At 39.2% G+C, this 19,959-nt stretch overlaps 1 protein-coding gene across 5 annotated transcripts in view; it reads right to left on the bottom strand.

Moving 5' to 3' along the window:
• Positions 1–19,959, bottom strand: part of CALD1 (caldesmon 1) — a 194,218-nt gene that overhangs the window by 116,112 nt on the left and 58,147 nt on the right. For all 5 annotated transcript variants that reach the window (XM_086755999.1, XM_086755989.1, XM_086756018.1 and 2 more), the window contains one exon: positions 3,138–3,231. The gene's annotated coding sequence lies outside the window, so the exon portion shown is untranslated. The remainder of the gene's footprint in view (positions 1–3,137; positions 3,232–19,959) is intronic.

The raw sequence follows: 19,959 nt of genomic DNA, 5'->3' as shown, positions 1-19,959 counted from the left end.
CTCTCTACCTACTGGGAAGATGCAGATAATCAACTCCACTCCTTTCACTCTGAGCGCAGCAGTGGCTCTGCCCCTACATATGATCCTTGTGCTTATTCAGATTTTTTTTTTAAATGTTCTTAAACCTCTGTCTGGCAAGGCATGGTTTATTAAAAGCAGATCTCTCTTCAGCTACTCAGTGTGTCAGTTTTACAATTCCTAGGTGGTGTGATTCCTGGAAAATAAAAAATGTTCTTCATCCAAAATTTTGGATGAATCACAGCAGGTTTACTTGTTTTGCTTTACCCTTAAATGAAGCATAACTTTCTATATCTAAATGATGCTCTGGTTTTCTTTGTTTCAGCTGCCTGTTAGCTCCAAATTTCTTACAAGTAATATGACTTTTCTAGCAAATTATGCCCACCATAAGGCCACCATAGGCAGCCAAAGGAAGTCATCACATTTCCGTGGGACTGTCAATTACCTCAATAAGAATGACACTACTAGTTCCCAACCTCCCTTGGTATTAATCTAAACCAAACTCCAAACAGTTGTGTTCAACACCTCTTCATGAATGCAATGCAACACAAAAACCACCAGGTTCTCATGTCTTATGAAAGAGCGTTTACCACAAATTACCCCAGCTGCACACAGAGGTCACCTGAAGTCCCAGAAGCTACAGGGAAACTCAAGCAAGATTGGGTGCTGCACCTCCTCTTCCAAGCAGCAGAGAGGACAGATGAGAGAAGGAAGACCCTACATCTCAGTTAAATTTATCACAATAAAGGCATAGAAAAATATCTTCAGAGACTCCACTGAAATGCTTTCAGTCTTAAATATTTAAGAGAAAAGCTGACCAAAACCTTTCCTACACAATGTTTCCTAATGGCAAACATCTCAACTTTTAATAAAATTTATGTTTCCAAAGAAGATAAAAAACAATCATCACTAGCCAGTGACTTTGAAACTTAACCTTACAGGGCATCACTTATTTTTTTAAACTAATTTATATAAGAATGTCTCAGATTGTCTTCCAAAGTCAGATTTGGCTGTATTCAAGAACTAACAGAAGAGTTACAGGACTGTCATGATAATACTAAAGCATATTACTGCTTTTAATACTCAGATAAAGAGATGTGCCTTGTTTCCAGTACTTTACGAAGATAATGCTTGTTTTTTTCCGTTCCAAATTAGTGGTCCACACTATTTGCTTTAATGATTTTCTAAAGGCAACTGATGGCCTTTTTCATTATATTTTCATTCATGTCCCCTAAAGACCATCCTCTTATTTGGCCAGCTTTACAATGTGAAAGAGGCTGTTAAGTGTAGAAAGTATTATCAAATTTTGCCTTTTCTTCTTTGTGACAGACTTCTTCCACCATTTTGACAATTGCTGTGCAAGCACCATGGGGACTTCAGCATGAAACAGATGAGACTCACCCTGCATCCTACACTTGGAGTAGATGAATGAATCCCTGAGGACAGATTTTCAGATGCAACTTATGGATCAAAATAAGGCACCAGTACCGGCTCAGAAATACCCTGAAACACAGCCTCAGTTCTGAGGGACTAAAGTGCCTTCTTTCAACATCATAGTCTGCATGCTCAGACATGTCTACAAATACAACTCCACTTGCCAAGCTGCCAGAAAAACTCTGGAGGGCAGTCACTGCTCTTTTTGAATATCCTATCCTAAGCACAGGGGGAGACATCTTGTTTTTCTGATTCCATTTGCTTTTGGACAGTATGGCCTCCTCCTCCTTGGGTTAATTTTTTAAGGAATTCAGGTACCTCATAAATGCACCACCCGAGGAAGCACATGGGAACTTAAATTCGGTGATGTCACTAAACTAAGTGTTTCATGGGAAAATTTAGAACATTTAGGCTTGTTCTGTATCAGAAAGAAATCCTAATTTTGGAACATCAACATTTCCTACAAACTGGAAGTCTCAGATTGTATCTGGCTTCAGTTTTAAATACCCCTCCCACAAAGGTTTGAAAGTAATGCAGAACCCTGAAAAGGCAACCAGCAGGGCAGAGAACAGCCTCCAAGAATTATCAGCCCATTCAGCACTTGCACAAACCTTCTCAGAAGTGTAGGCAAAGTTAAATTCACTTCCCCAAGGACAGTGACAAAACCAGCTAAAATGGGCCCAGACCCTGCATTCCTGATTCAAGCCTGGAGGGAAGGCTGCTGGACACGAAAGGCAATGCAACTGGTGTTCAGCTTGCTGCCATGTCTCTCTCCTCCTCCACATTGGTCTTGCCAAAAAGAGGCGGGATGGAGCAGAAGTACAAAGGAGGTCCAGGCACACAGAGAACACGGTCACTCATCAGTGAAAACAAGCAGCTTGCTGTACCCTGAATTAACTGAAGGTGATGGTATCTAAGGGAGTTCCCTTGACCCTGGTGCAATATTTCTGATCCCATCAGTCTGCTGTTATAGGCATTGCTTAAACTTAGAGCCAGTCCTCAGTTTGTCTCCAGTCTGGAATTTCCGTATATTGAGGGGCTGAAGTTTACACACATTATAAACACTTCCTTTAAATGGCTTGTGAGCCTTCACTTGTTCTGGCAGTGAAAGAACAATATTTGGAAAAAAATGTCTAAGTCATATATGTTGTAAATAGTCAGTAAACATGGTTACTTGCACTCTCATAGGCTCCTCAGAGCCTGCTTGCTTTAAAAAGAACAAAAGACACAACAGGGCAGTAACACCACCAGTGCATGATCTTAGCACAAGTAAATATTATTTAAGATGCCCATTGCAAGCAAAAAAACTTGTTGAGATCCAGTGGAGAAATAAATGTAACTATTAAAAGCATTGTCATATACGTACAAAATTATTACTGTAAAATTCAAGAATTTTGATTTGAAGATAAAATTCAATATAAAAATCCTTTAAATCTACTATCAGTTATAAAAAAGTAAGCTCTTATGACTGTGATCCCAGATGAACAGGAGTGAAGGGTCTGACTGCAAGCCTGACCACTGATTTTCAGAGGCATTTGGATCAGCCTCCAAAGCAGCAAGCAAGAACACAGAGGGAAAAAAAATCCAATATAAAAGCCTCAATGCAAAAAAAAACTTTAATACAGAAAAACCTTCTGAATACCACAGGCAAGGAAATCTGGGGTAACTACTTTGATCATACTTACAGGAGGGCAAGCAGAGGAAATATTCTGAGGTTTTCAGTAACAAACCAGCTGTGGACGAATTCAGAATGATGACTCCAGAAAACAGAGGTGATCACTGTACAGAAAAAAAAAAATAAAGCAAATGGTTTAGTAATGGTACAATTATTGTGCACTCTTTATTTTTCTTTTGTAAAGTCCTCTAACAACACACCTACAAAGTTTTTTTTAAAGTATGGAATAAAACAGAAAAATTTTGCAAGAGACCGACAAAACCCACTACTAACAGTTCTATAAATTAGAGTTTGACAAAGCAAACTTTGATTATGAAAAATCTCTCAAAGTCACTCAATAAAACCTCTTTAAGCTGATACAGGCTAAGCTGAACATTCTCTTGTGATTATTAAGAGACGAAGCAAAGCATCAGACCAGTGGCGAGTTTTCACAACAGAACAAGGTTTCTCTTGCGTACCTCCCTAAGGATTTATACTGAGAGCTGTAATATTCAAGATATTAATAAAAGCACTCTGCAAAAGCAGATGAAGAGTGAGAAGACAGAGTCTGTAGATTATACAAAACCTCTAGGTTAGGAAGTCCCAAAGCAAAGACTGCGAGCTCTGGGGGAGCGCGTAAAAGGAAGAGCCGTTCCACACTTATCTGCTTTCTTTTGCTCCACTGTGAGTGACTGTCTCAGTGTCTCCGTCAGAGACAGGATACCAACATAGACGGACCCTTGCTCTGACCTGGCATGCCAACAATTCCATAACTGTCAATTCAGAGAGCAGAACGAATTAGCTGCCACCCTTATACAAGGACAGTACAAGGATTTGTGGATGACCTAGTAGAAACTTGTAATGGATACCAAGAAATACAGTAAGAACAAGCTTTTTTGAAATTAGATATTTTCTTTCCCTGAAGACTCACTTTGCATTCAGCTACCGCTTGGTAGCATACAGACCCACAAGAGTAAAAATAAAACCTGTAAGCTTTCTTCAGAGCTTTGCATGGTCCATTCTCTTTAGACCCAAGGATCTTCATATAGAACACAGGATTATTTAAAATCACTGAAACCTATTTTCAGTAATTTAGGATCAAAGTATGGAGCCATTACTTGTATTAATTTCTAGTTATTCACCAGAAGCTCACAGACTTCTGAGGACCCTTGATGTAAATGACTCTTCAGCAATTTAAAAAGAATGGTCTCTGGGTTTAACAGACACCTGTAATTTATATTCTTGAAAACTCTGGAGTGGTCAAAGTTGAGATTTTTATTAATTCCATTAGTAGTTTCAGTATTAGATTCAAAAGAGATCTGAATCTCCTTTTGATGCTTAATGTTACTATGCATATATCTCAATGCAGAAAAGGGCAATATAAGAGGACATCCTAAATCATCAAGGTCTGAAAAAAGCAACCAAGAACTGCAAGTCATCTTCCTCTTACTGGTTACTCCTGCTTACAGTGAGAGCAGACTGAGCTCTATCAGTCCACAGAGCTCCAGTTCATGAATAGTATAAAAGTCCTTCCAAGTCACTGAATTCATTCAAACTTATCCACTAATCTGAAAAGCTGACTTTGCCCATTTCTATTGTTTAGTGTGCCCCACTTGACTCTCAGCAGGCATAACTTCATGACATTCAGACCATGCATTAGGAGGATCCTGGGTCTAAAAGTCTTTTTTTGTTTCAGGTCATTTGCTCTCTTATATCTCTTCAAGATTTTTTTTATTTTTAAATGAAGACAACTCCCAAAAGATTTTCCTTTTCTTTCCCACAGCCACAAAGCCCTTTTCTGCTATTCTCCTTGTATTTGCTCTGTCCTAAAGCAACATTTTTCTGAATTGAGCTCAACATAATTTGTAATATCTATAAAATGGCTGGAATATGCTCTCTCACTATTTGCTATCCAAAAGAACCTCCATCACACCACAATTCAATTGTGAGCTGACTATGAAGGGCTAAGAACAATTTCACAAACAGGAAATTTCCATACAACTTAAGCATGACGGAAGTTCAGGTCCAGGTCAAAAAAAATCAGACTTCATAAATCCAAACCCTCCAAGAAACATCACTAGAGTTTGGATACATTTTGAGCTGTAACCTTTAGTGGTAAAATTGGCAAAATTTTTACCAATTCTTCAATCCTTTGAACTGCTCTATTGGGTTCATGTTTCATTCATGCAATGGCGTTAACAGCATTGCAGACCTAGGCACACACCCAGCATTGCACATTCAAGCACATAGCGGAACTCGATTCCCAGCTAACATAGGTAGTAGATTCTCACCTAACATAGGTCAATACCCATTAAATGTTATTTTAATGACAAAAATGCCTTAATCAGAAGTTCTTGAAAACACTTATATCGGAAGTACTTTGTGGCTTAAGAAATGAGGAAGTTGTACTATCTTGATTACAGAAACAAGGGAAACAAAATCAGATTCAAGGCCATTCAGAAGTTGACCTGTGACATGTAAATGTGTTTTTTTTATTAAAAGTATAGGCATGCACACAACGGTTTCACTCTCCTCTACTCTGTTAATGAATTTGGTTCCATTATACCAGGTAGCTTTGAATGGAAATAAAGTTACAGAGCCCAGTTACCAAAACTGTGTGCTGCAGGTGCTCCATTTTATCCAACAGCTCAACAGATAGGGCTGTGACAGCGTTTAGATGTCATCTCTTCTTGCAGGGATTTTAGCCTACATCTTCCAAAGGACACTCTAGCACTAGGATGTTCTTTCACATCCTTTCCAACCAGTGCTGGTCCTAAGAGTATAAGGGGAACTGTCACACACCAGACTAAATGTCTGACTGGCTCCATATCCTGTCTCCAACCATGGCCAATATCCGATGTTTAGGGTAGAGCATAAGAACAGGGAAAGCATATAATGATGCTTCCCACAAATACTCTACAGCAGCTTGTGACTTCCAGAATGCCTGAGTCAAAGGTGGAATCTGCCTATTTACTGATCTCCATGGCAGCTTTTTTCCATTATTATTTCCAGTAGCTGCCAACATTCAGCAAAATCCCATAACATAGAGTCTCACGACTTAATTATGTGCTATGTGCTACGTTCACTTTGGAGAAGTAATTAAACCTTCAGACTGACAGTAGGACTCAGCTATGCCACTTCCCAGCTGAAGGCTCACTCACCTAAAGCACAGGTGTGGTATGTACATAGGAACTATTCTTCATTGCATCACATATAATGGAGCAATCCCAAATTGCCCAACAGTAAGGTGGTTAAGAAGCTGTTTTGGAAATAGCACACCTGGGTTTCAGTCCCAAGTACATATTTAATCATTTAGGAAAGTGAAATAACATCAGTAGGAGAGAGTGGGAGTACCATAAAGAATAGTTGGAGAGTGCACTTTACAGTTCTTTTGGACAAGGGAGGTAACTCAGTCTATCTACTGGGTTCTAAGTTAGTAATCTGTTAGATAAAGAAGGATTCCTCCTCCAATCTTTAAAAATTGCAAAATCATTTCACAGACTCACCCAGCAGTTCAGGCTGGAAGACACCTCTGGAGATCATCTAGTCCAATTCCTTGCTCAAAGTAGGCTGCCTATGATAATATCCAGTTTAGGTTTGAATATCTCCAAGGATGGAGACTCCACAGCCTCCCTGGGAAATCTGTTCCAGTGTTAATCACTTAGAGTAATAAAGTTTTTCCCTACATTCAAATGGAATTTTCTGTATTTCAATTTGTGTCCTTTTCCTCATATTCTTTCACTGGGTACCATTGAGAAGAGTCTGATTCCATCTTTTTTATCATCATCCCTAGCCCCTCTCATAGTCACAGAGAGTAGCTGTTAAACTTGAATCTCATTCCAGTTACAGCTAGGAACTTTCACCCATACATTTCAATATTGGCTCTTGTGCAAATTATTTTTTCCCCTCGAGTCATGAAAATTAGAGCAGGAAACCACCTTTAAAAAAAATGATCCAGGTGAAGTATTTCTTTGTTTACTCATTTCTTCCAGATCTCCTTTTCTCCTTTCAATTTTTTCAGGGTTGCCATGTAGTTTATTTACTTATGAAGACATTACAGAGGGAGCACTTAAATAAAACTTTTCAACTTTTCCTCAGATGTGCTATGTGCAAACACATTACAGTGTTTGGCAAACGAGTGTTGCCCACAGAAGAGGGGAACAGGGATCCTTGTGCTCATCCATTACTATCTAAATAGGGACCTAAGGGATTTGTTTTCCAGGGTGACCTAAAAAGAGGATGTGTTTTGTCTCCTGTGAGCTGCTTTCCTAACCACTTACAAGCAGCTTATCGGTACAAAACATCTGCATTCAAAGTAAATAAAAACACCTATTAACTTTCATGCAGTAATACATTTAATTGAGAGTGTAATTTTAAAACTATAGTCAAAGCCCATTGACTTCAGGCTAAGCACACATTTACGTGCTCTGCTGAACATGGACATTTTGCTGTACCTGCGCTCTACTTCCCAGACAGCTGCTCCTACTTAGCAATTTTTCTGTCAGTGTTAGGAGTGTAGTAGTATCACCAAGCCACAGTTTTCTGGGTGCTATACAAATAGGAGGACAAAAAGGCAGTTCTTACTCCCAAAGAGTTTATTGTCAAGGTACAAGAGGGATGAAATGACACATCAGAAATTTCTGATCTAATAGCTACTCTCAGTAAACTTAACAGAACATTATGTTAACATATTATTAAAGAAAGGGTTTAGAGTTCAAGTGCCATCTTAATCTCAGCTGAAGAATGACCATTAAGGCATAGCCTACAGATTTTCAAGGAAATACTTTCATCTTTCAAACATGTAGCTACATGTATATGCTATTGCTAGTTTGCAAATGTTATGAAGCACTCAGACCATTACAGCTTCATCTTTCTGTGGCCTCATCTGAAGAGGATTTCAGTGACGCAGAAAAGTATCAGTAAGTACAGATTCATAGGGAGAATGTGATCTGTAGGCAGAAGTTTCTCATGCCATCATACCTTCTGGCTGAACCGCGCAGGCTGCACTACATACAGGGCAGGTGGTCCTGATTGTCCAGCTGTGTTCAGGGTCTGGAGGTAAAAAGTCAGGGAGAGGAAAAGCATGCCATCAGCAGTGCCTCTTCCAGCCCAGCTGCAGAACATATTGGACATCTGAAGAGCACAGAGGAAAAAAATCCTTCTCCAACATCCACCCACTCTTTGCAGTTGAACTTCTTGAGGTCCCACTGGACCTCTCTTTCAATCCACTCCCAATGCCATGGGCATAGCAGTACACAGAGTGGTTCTACAGAACAGGACTCAGGGACACAGCAACTCGGGAGCACAATCCATCTCAGGTACTAGGCTTCTCGATGAATGTTCTTAATTACAAATTTGAATCAGAGCTTGTAATCATGATTGGTTTTTAAAATAATGCCTGACAGCCATACATATTTAGGGGAGAAAGCCTGTGAAGGAGAAAGATCTGTATCTTCCATTTAGCAAGGCTGTTAATATCATTTTAAACAGCCACTCATCTGATCTGCAAAGTTCCAGAAAATGGCATATTTCTTCTCAACCATCTTAAAATGCCAGTTATCCTTACAATGACCTCAGCAGCAGAGCACACTAATAATTTGGAGAACAGTCAGTTCTCCCACATGCATGATGAAAGTGAGTAACTTTTGGATACTACAACTGCCCTACATACAGACTTTCGTTCTGCATGTCCTGGCATGAGACAGGAAAGAAGAATGGCTTCCTGGGGTTAAATACAACCAAGAGGAGGACTAGATACAGCTCATACCGAGTGGAAGTAGATTGCACGTTCTTTGCGTGGTTGTTCTTGAAAGCAAAGGCTAACAAATAAGCAAAGTATGTGTATATCTGAGCAGATGTGGGCTGGAACACCATCCTCAGTCATGCAAATATAGCACTTGCTTCCTTCTTTGGCCACGTTCATGCAACTAAGCAGAAACCATTTGCTAACCACACAGCAGTGGCATTCACATTAGCAGAAAACCAGACTCCTCATCTCTTCCTGCTTTGATCAGCACTTACTACCCACAGGAATAAACAGAGGGTTGAGTTCTTCACTTGCTCCACATAGGATCTGCTGTTCTCACATGGATGTCAGCAGCAGAAGAACGGGCCAAGCCCGTTCCAGAATAGCCATTTTTCCTCATGTAAGCCTAACTCCCCAATAGACCGGTGATATGCATAGCAAGGAAAAGACAATTTAAGGAGAGTTTTCCCCTTTCAAGTTGTGATCTGGAAGGACAAACATTTTTACAAATTAAAAGTCAAAGCTTGCCATGTTCCTTTTTGATCACCCAGAGACCGAACATGAGCTCTCTTACACTGTCAGTGGATACAGGTGGGATTGCTACAGAACATACTACTGAGTGAAACCATTTACTGCCAATAAGAAGTCTCAAATTCCTTGAAAACGTACATCTCTTGAGAAATCCAGTCAGCCGGATGCTGCAAAGCTTTCAAAGTATCTGCTATCAACTGCTGTAACAACTGCAAGAAGTGTTGGGTTCATTGTCGCTTTTAGAAAAGCTTTGAGCTCTAATCCAAATTATTAATAATCCATAAAGAACACTGCTAATAATTCAGAAAACAGTTGCTTGTGACAGATAGCAAATGGAAACTGGCTGCTTTAAAGCAGATTTTGACAGCTGCTAGCATCATTCAACACAACAAATGAAAGAATTTGCTCAAAACAAGCAGAGTGGGGCAGCTAAAGTAAGTCTGTAATAACAAAAAGGTTGTCTCTTGTGAAAGCTCTGCTCTTCTCCTCTCCTGTGTCTTCTTCAGTTATTGAACATAAACGCACTTCTAGCATGGGTGTCAGGAGAGAGGTTGCTGCAAGGAACATTCTGCAATTCAAGAGCTGTGTCCTTTTCAGGCAAGTTTAATTAATGGTGTTTCTGAGAAGAAGTGTGATTGACAGGATTAGTGCCAGCACTAAAAGCTACTATTTGTGGATCCTGGAGCTCACAGCTCCCATAAAAATAAAGCAGTTCAGAAAAGAGCTTTGTGCAAATGAAGGCATTCCCTCCACAGGGAAGGTTCATGTGAAGCTCTTCTGTGGCTTCCCTTCACATGGGTTTTTCCGCAGAGATGGGATAGCAGAAAGTCCCTGGAGAACAACCTCCCCTGGGTGCAGAAGGTTTGATTCCAGTTTTCTAGGTTAGTCCTTGGGGAACGTTTCTATAATCAGGCAAAATTAAACTTTAAGAATGAATATTCCCAAACTTCATGAAGGGGAACATTTGGTTCCACTTTCTTTGCTCTGGGATTTGTTTCTGAACTGGGATTTGTTTGTACTGAATATCTTTTTCTTTTAGTTTTCCAATTCACACCACCTTCCTACTAAGATAATCTTCTAGTATTCTCCTAGTGAGACTCAGTCGAAAATGCAATTTCACTGCTCTAATCTCTTATAAGGACTTCAGACAAATCATTAAAATGACTACAAGTATTGCATTTTATTTTATTATTGTCAAGTCTTTAAGTACTAACGCAAGTAAACTATCTTTTAGAAGGGGTAGAGCATTACATGCTAAAACTAGAAATTGGAAATAAGCAAATGCTGCTCCATTACAAGGGAATCATAGGTTAGTTTGGGTTGGAGAGAACCTTTAAAGGTCATCTAGTCCAAACCCCCTTCATGAAGCAGTGACATCTCCAACTAGACAGAAGGACCACAGCATCCCAGTTCACACAGGAAGTGCTCACCAGGTTGCTGAATCATCTCCCAGAAACTGTGAAGTGGACAGAAGAAAAAAAAAAAAAAGGTGAATCTTCCCTCTTATTCCATCCCTCTCAGCTGCATTCCTCAGACAGGATAACAAAGTAATTCACATGCCGTGATTTCTTCCCAGCAATTTTCAGGCACCTTATCTGCATCATATCTTCATTTTCGTGCCCCATATTTTCCCCTGTCTTCTCTTGCTTCCATATCCACCATGCCTCCCCCACTGTACTGTTCTCCAGCTTATTTGTTGCTCACTCCTGCTCACATTCTTTCTACAATAGACTTTAACTTATTTCTTGCCCCAGATCCTGTTGCACTGCCTCTTCTTACACCTCATTGCTAGCCTCCTCATATCTGCTGTCTCTCCATTTCTTGTCCTGATCCCATAGTTCATCATGACAGTAAACCTGATCACCTACAAAATGTTAACATAGCAAACATCTTTCCTTAAGTAATATATGTGTTCAGTCCCACCATGGCCATTTTGGATCAGGGAAAATGTTTGCAACTACTATGAGGCAGAAATCAGAAATTAATGAGAAGTCTTGAATCATTTCTTAAGAATTCTCAGAGCAAACATCATAAGGCTTACAGTAGCATGACAACATATGTCAACTGAAACACATATTATGACAGATCCACTTTATCCCAGGCTGACATATATCATCTTATTTATATTTCACCTGTTTATAAATTCCTCACAAAGTATACAAGGGAAGGGCAAACTGGTCCATATAAAATAAGATCCAGCGCAGAACTTCTTCCAGAAATCTCCAATCTCTCTCCAATCTTTTTTGGACCTTAAAAATGCATTGTTAACATTATTTCTTCAGATTATAATCCTTCACATTAATTTGTCCTTGCCTTTCTGGCATCTGAGGCAAGACGAGCAGAGATAAACTTTCAGAGGAAAAAATATTGTAGTACACCAGAATGCTGCCACTTATTCAGTAACAACCAGTGCAAACAACTTTTTTTAAATGGCTATATTATATATGGAAAGCCTGCAAATCACACATCACAAAGACTGTCCCACTAGTAGCATTATTGGTGATTAATACGTATAGTTTTATCTTCTTCCGTGGTCGGGTTCCAGTGACCCAACAAACCGCTACTTTTATTCTAGCTACTACATTTCTGCTTGGGAGTAGCTGTAGTTTTGATGCTGTCAGCTTCCACCACTACCAGCAATGTTTAGTATGGATGAATCGTATGCGGGTTACAGCATTACTATCTCGACTTGAATTAGTTTTAAAATGCCTGGAGAAAGTATCAGATACTCCTGAATACTCAAGGGCCTCTAAATGTCCATACAAAATCTTAAATTTTAGTCCACTCGAGAAACCAAATTGATTTTTACAGATGGGCACCATCATCTCCACTATATAAGTAATCAGCTCTGTCACGACATGCTGAGAAATGGATCATCACCCTGACTTCTTCCTTTTCTGCCTCACACATGGAGGAAATGGAGTTGCTGGAGAAGGCATAACAAGCATGCCTATTTTCTACTTTTCACCTAATATGCAAACAGAAAAGCTGGCACTTTCCAATCGATCACCTAACAAAAAACCACCAAGGCTGCTTGTCAGCCTTCAAACAGTACCTGTGTGCTCAGTGATACCTGAGCTTTGCCAAACCCACTCCATTTATTTTAATGAACTACAACTCATAAATTCAATATGCAGTTTAAATCTTTCCTCACTTGGCAGCCATAGAAACAGCAAGGAATGTGCTCATGAGAAAAAAAAAGTTATCCTGGTCACACCTATTAGTTTTCCAAAAGGAAGGGCATGCCCAGGTACTGTAGATGAGAATCTAGATGACTGACCCCAGCTACTTGTTTAGACTGTTAGCCTTGCTTTCAATGGTAGGAAATATTACATAAAATCCATGTAACACGTACAAGCTAAGTGCAAATGATGAAAGAAATCAGCAAGGGAAAAGAGGCCAGAGAGCTGTTGTGATGGAAGAATAGCAGCTGGGATAACTGAAGTCAACCAAGTTATGTTATTTTTTAATTAAAAATAAACATGGGCTTTGTTGCCAAGGGATTGGTTAGCATTCCATTAAAAAAAAAAAAAGAGAGAGAGAGGAATTTTGTTTTACTTCATTCTCATTCCCCTCGAAACCTCCCTCCCCCCACAGTAGTATTTATAGATTTTGCAGAAAAAAAAACATGGTCATAAAATTTAAGTTAGTATGGAGCACCACAAAGAGCCACCTATTTTTAAGGTATTTTCTTTCCCTTACATGAAAACCTCCTTGATTAAAAATAGTCAGAGACTATAATTTTAATTTTGTTGATTATTTCATCTTCACTGCTGATCCCCTTGCTAGCTATACAGGTATGCATGATTGCATTGCCCGTGACTGCACGTGCATAAATGATAAAGGCCCTCATTGGATATCCTTTTAATGAAGGTTTGAGCAGATACACATTAATCCTTCCAAGTTCAGCCTTGCTTCTCTTCAATCAAATGCTAAAGGAGCTTTTATTCATACCTGGATAGAGGTTTGTCCTATTTTTTTATGGAATTTGCTTGTGTCCAAGACCACTAAAGGTTCTTACACTGTTTCTTTGCAGTCCTCACTTCACAAACAGGAGTGTAAAGTCACTAGCAGAGAAAAACCAAAGAATTCAAGGAGTCAGTTCAGCCTTTACATACGTTCCAAGGACTCAAAGGTTAACTACTTTTAAAGGCTGACTACCTCATTAGCCTCTCTCCTCTATGTTTTTCATTCATCTATCTTATACTTTTCTTTTGTGCTTTTATTATGCCTGACCTCAGACAAGCTTTCTGCTACCAAGGTCTTAGCCACAGACCAGCCTTATCGCAATTATTTCTCTACACTGCTTCCACATCACATTTCAAAATCTTATCTTGCTTAATCAACTTTTACTTTGTCCTCATCTGCTTTACTAGATATTTACATTTTGTTTAAGATGTTTTAGGCCAGAATTCATATGAAATACATATCCAGAGGTAGTTGCAACTGTTCTGATAAAACATCTAGGAGCTCATGGGGCAGACATCTCCAGAGCAGATCAATGAAGTTGAAATTTACTATAGAAATATCCATCTTCAACAGAATTAAGGTATCAGTTGAAAGAAAGGTCTATTTAATGATTAGTCATTGAGCTGACTGGTGAGAAAAGAGAATTCAGGTGAAGTAAAAATACTTGCATATACCTCCTGCATCTCAGATAAGTACCATCATGCACGGCAAGCCACCAGCCTAAGGGCTGTTCTGGAGTAGGATTTGCTTGCATCTATATGGAGTCATTCCAGTTTGCATTTCAAAAGTCCATTGACAAAGGGAACAGAATATTTAATTATTTATTCAATGCAGAGTAGCTCTAAAAGGAGTCCTGAACAGGAACACTGCAGTAGAGGATGGTCTATTCACCCACATTTTCACAAGATAAAGACACAACCTCCATCCTTGCTGCACAGAGTGATATTTAAGCCTTCAATCTTGCAAGGAGACCTAGCCAATGTATTAGACTGGAAGTGTCTCTTTGTCTGCTTTTCTACCTTATGAGGTCTTTCTATGCATCCCATTGCATTTCCAGAAAGACTCCAGATTTGTGAAAACAAAGACAGAAATAATTTTTCACCCAGCTCTGGTCAGTATCTGCTGACTCACATCCAGATTCCTCTAGTATCTGGATCTTCCATTGACTCGAGAGAAAATTTGTGGTTGACCACAGAACATAAGGTTAGCTAACTAAATAGCGTAATGCATATTATTTGCAATGCAACAGTAAGCACAGGAGAAAGCGGATACTGGATTGCAAAACATTTCTTTATGCTTTGCATATTTTTTGGAAGAGGAAAGAAAACCGCATTAGGCAAAGCAATGTATTTGTTTTGTCTCAAGGACATTGGCTTAAAAAGAAATGTTGCTGCAACTAGTAACAGTTCAAGTCATTGTTGCCCAAACCATATTAAAAACAAACAAAACAAAACAAAACAAATTTAAAAGCCTTTGGAACTCAAATGTTATTCCTCATCTCCTCCAAATGTAAATAATTCAACAGCTTGGTGACCAACAGTACACAACAGAGAATGACTTTTCTGGGTAATTAAGCATCGAAACAGAGATGAAACTAATTCTACGAACATTTATTCTCTTTTGTGGCAACACAAAATTGGATTTAGCATTAGAAAATAAGAGAAAGGGCGGGGGGGGGAAGAATAGCTTGGCACTGACAGAACCTAAAGATGCTACAGTTCAGCCTCCTCAAATTTTACACCAATTTCCATGTAAGAATAGATCTGAGTTGAATTAAACATGATCGAAGAGATGGTTTTCTCTTTCAGATGGTCACTTGCTTCTTGAGTCTAAGGGTTATGTGAAAACAGAGAAGTCATAGAGGCTTCTCAGTTCAACTCTTCCTTTTCCAGATAGGGTGACTACTTGACTATCAAAATAGGAACTTCCTAATTCTGACTGCTGAAGAGGATTATACTGTCCTTCCCACAGAATTTTTGCTTTTCTTCAAGTTCTGCAACATTTCAACCTAAATACTGAAACAAAGCAAAATCTTTGGGAAGTTTGTTCCCTTGCCTGTATAATGGCAGAGGGGTATATACAATCACACAAATACTGAGGAGGACAGAGAAACCAAAGTAAAACTCAAAAATACAAATGAAAGATAAAAGATCCCGTCTAGGGAAAAAGTTGTCATAAAGTAATTTAGAAATGCCATTAGCCACTTATTCAGAAAAGCAGTCCTATCAGTGGAGAATAACTCAATGATTCTGCTGTGTTTCAAAAGGCTGAGGGTCTCTTCTTGTCATGTGATGATAGCACTATTTTGTCTTTTAAATCTCAGAACAAGAAGCTAGGCCATTGAAAATGCAAGCATGTGCCAAAACGGGCAAAACGTTTAAGACCATGTCCCATCTTCATCTGGCAAACAGAAAATGGAATACTATTTACAGTCCTTTGATATTTCTTTGTTTCTCATGGGAAACTAGTTGATGTTGTCTATTGTCAGCTCTCATTTTTAACAACACTGAAGGAGAGTTTATTAATTTTATGCCTTGATGCCATTTGTCCAAAGCAATCTTTCTATAAGGGTCACATTAGACTAATAAACAGCCAAGGATCATATAGACATCAGGATTCATTCACTAAGTGGAATTCAAGAAGACTGATGCTTAAATTTTATGTATTTTTTTTATTTTAAAACAGAACCCTCTCTTCAGCCTCAGGATTTTCTTGATCTTTAAGTTGTAGAAATATACAAACCTAAACAACAGTCTCCCACTCCACTAGTTTCTCCTACCACACAATATACAAAACCATAGTTCAAAGAACATTCTCATTTCAATGTGCTCCATCTTCCTTTCCTGGTCTTGTTGAAAATCTGGGAATGAAGTACTTCATACGTGACATGATTCCTAGCCTCACCTATTCAATGGATGCCAAGTTATGACTTCTCTCAGTTCAGAGAGCAACTATTTCAGCTCAAATGGCAGAGGCCTACACCATCAGAATAAATGTCATATCCTGACAATCACATTAAGTTAGCACTAGCTTAGTTTCATTTGTTTTGATACAAGTCAGAGAGAGGAACTCTGGTCCCTACAGTCCCAATGCTTTTAAACCTACTAGACCACCCTACCTATCACAACTTGCATCTACTTTATGCAAACTAGAAGCAACATTACCACTAGTGGTTGAGTGAAAGAAGCTGACAGAAGGAGTAACTAAAGAAATAAATCTGCCTTATGCTTTAGATAAAAAACACACCGAAAACATACAACATGGGGAAGAAAAAGGGACGTGGAAAATTAAAGTGATGTGAAAGAGGATGTTAAAAACAGAGGAAGAGCAGCAGTGGTGCAAAAGCACCAAAGAAGATAAAAAAAGATGGGGACAACGGTTGGCACAGAGGGAACGAGGCAAACCTGAGAACTGGTTAGCAGGTACAAGATGAGCAGTAAGCTTGAGCTAGGTCCATTACACTACAGGCCCAGAGAAACTCTTACGGCTCTTCCAGCTTAAGGCTGGGGCTTGTTGCAGCTGCATGGTGTCACATTCAAGACATTATCACATTATTCTTTTATATTTATACTATCCTCAGCAGTCCTTGTCCCTTCAACAGATACCACAAAGACAGATGATCTGCACTGCTTGATTTTGAGTCTAGAAAAAAGTCCCACACACCAACGGAGAAGAAATCTATATTGATTTACTGTCAGATAGGAGGACTGCACAAAAAGCCTTATGATAATAAATGCTTCATGTAGCACAGCTCATTCTTCCTATCTTTCCAGAAACAGAAGATTAAAAAAAGATAAAGATAAAAATAGATAATCAAAGAAGCGGGGCAGGGGGGAGAGTTTGAGAAGTTAGATGGCTAGTGTTGCAGCTCTGAGTTTGATCTACAAAACAGCTTTTGTTCAAATAATTAGATTGCTCTCCTCCAAGCCATTAATCATCTCAGATATTTTTCTAATTTTGACTTCTACCCACTAGAGAGCAGAAACTTTCTAAATAATTATCATCTAGGGATTCCTCAGCTGGAATTTGGACTGGCCGACATAATTCCTCCAGACAGTGCTCCTCAGCTTTTTCCCATAGACCTTGCTATTGCAGTGCAATGCCTGGAATGCCAGCTCCACGCTGCAGAAATTAGCCTTCTGTGTGACAACATCAAATTCAATCACTTGGTAGCAAGACTGTGAAAACTAATAGTATGCTCCCATTTCTGTCTTTGAGTGATAACTTGTTTCTAGTATGAATTTGAAGGGGATGGGGCCAATCAAACAAGTAATTATGAGGATTTTCTAAGTGATGTTGGATTAGCAGTCTCATAGAATGAAGTCTTTCACTGATCTACAAGGCCACAGAGTACTGGTGGCAGCAGCTGCAGCTAAATCAGTTAGGCATAGACTGATTCCCAGTTAATGTTTGACTACTTTGCATTTTCCATCCAGGGTGCCAGAGTGAGACAGTAGCTATAGTGATCCCTCTAGTAGCAAACCACTGATTCCATACACAGTGTTGCTCTCTGCATATCTATGGGAAATCAAAAGAGCTGCATCTCAACATGAGAAGAACATGGTTGAAACTCCACACAGAAAAGGCTTCAGGTAATACATTGTGTCTTCCCCTGGCTAAGTTTGTATGGTTTCTTGCAACACACAAGAACAAATATATCTCTTTATATATCCATAAATGACATCAAAACCATTAAAAATAATGAGAGTAGGAGGAGGAAGGAGAAAACAGAGGAGGTTTCAGACAAGCCCCAAGTACTGTCCTCTTCTAAGCATACAAAACAGCAGCAATATCTTTAATGTCCTATTAGAACTGCAAGTAGGATCATCTATACTTGGTAATTGATCAAACATCTGTGAAGATCATAGATGGTTAAAAATCTCTATACAGTTAATGTAGAGACTGTGGTTTATCAGCCCCCAAACTGTGCAACATTCTTACTTCAAGATAGACAGATATTCACGAGAAAGCTGAAAGATTGTCTATAATAAAGAAATCTCTACTTATATGCCACAGTCTTAAGGGTTCTTGCCTCACTAGGATTATTGAAATCAGGACACAAAGTTTAAAAAGTATCCACTTATCTACTTTTTTTTGGTTCTTTTAAAGAAGAAGATATTCCGAGTGCATTTGGGAGCAGTATGTGGTATGTACCTCTACATTCTGACATGAAATCTCTTGATCTTTTTGCACTTCTTCCATAAGGTGTCCGTGGCCTAAGATTCATGAGCAGACCAACCAATTGCAAACCAAGCTCTCCTAGTTTTAGGACAAACACTCATAAAAATGGCTTCATTCTCAGAGGTGCAGATTTCTCTGTGGATTGACTTGTCACCATTTTCAAATACTTGCCTCACTACAAAGATTGTTTCTTCATATATAGCAGTCTTAGCATTGTTTGCTCTCTTCTGGTGCCCCACGCATCACCCTCCTGGTTACATGTCCACAGCCAAGTAATTATGCACCACACCATCTAAGTAAACTTTCTTGCTAGAGCAGAAAAGCAAAAAAAAAGAACCCACATAAAATTTCACCAGTTCAATCTTGCCTTTACTACTACAGCATTTTGCTGATATGCAAACAGCTTCTTCTAGGAAGAGAAAGCTGCACTACTTCAATGAGAGGTAGTACAATTCTGAACAGATGCAAGCTAAGCCTTACAAATCCCTGGGTAGACACAGTTATTGCAGTTTGAGAGCTTAAAGTGTGACTGAAAGTCTGAACAATTTGAAGATGACGTAAAACAAAGCATCCTTTCCTTCAACATGGCGATTTCCCCCTACTTGGAGTTCCTTCCACCTTGAGAGAATGGATATAAATCAATCTCTCAAAGAAATACACACTGCTCACTAGATTGTGTGAAGTACTGTTTGATTGCCGTTTTTTTTAAGGAGAGAAAAAGGAGCTTTTTTCCTCACGTCTGCTGGTACATCTTAAAAACTTGGTATAATGACATGGTGCTGGGTGACTACTTGACTGTAGAACATACAGTCAGCTTCTTTCCAATTTAAATACAAAAGGAAACCTCGGCACTGTGGTATAAGGGAAGTGTTGTAACACATCTACTCTTATACCCACAAGCATGTGCCAACAGTGGGGTTTTCAGTAGGTTTTTGAGAATAAGACTATACTCTAAAGCAGAAGTTATGTGAGATTTCTGCCTCCGCGCTTTCTGCTACCTCCCCACTATGCTCATTAGTGCAATCAGATGATTAGCTCTGTTCCCTTTGCGATATGTCCCCTGTGAAGATGGCCAGCCAAGCTACTTGAACAGAAGTCATTTCAACAATGTGAGCAGCGAAATATAGCTGAAGACTGCTCAGCCTTAATGATACAAACTACCATGGCCTGCTGGACTCCCAGAAGAAATACTGGGACCACTCTGTGCTAGAAAGGAACTACAACATTGTGTCTGCTGGATTGGTCTGAAGGATTAGAACACGATTTTTATCCTTTTCTTGCAACAGTTTTCCCCTACTCTTTCCTCTTCTATGAAATACCCAAAACTACACAGACAATACAATGTAAGAGGCTTGTCACATGCTTTGCACAGTCCAAAGACTGATTTTTCAGCCTCCAGATTTTAAGTGAACTTTACCTACAAGGC

Source organism: Chlamydotis macqueenii, chromosome 1 (assembly GCF_036417535.1).
Source record: "Chlamydotis macqueenii isolate bChlMac1 chromosome 1, bChlMac1.mat, whole genome shotgun sequence".
Taxonomy (NCBI): Eukaryota; Metazoa; Chordata; class Aves; order Otidiformes; family Otididae; genus Chlamydotis; species Chlamydotis macqueenii.
The sequence above is the reverse complement of the archived record's forward strand: the minus strand, read 5'-3'. Positions and strand labels throughout refer to the sequence as shown.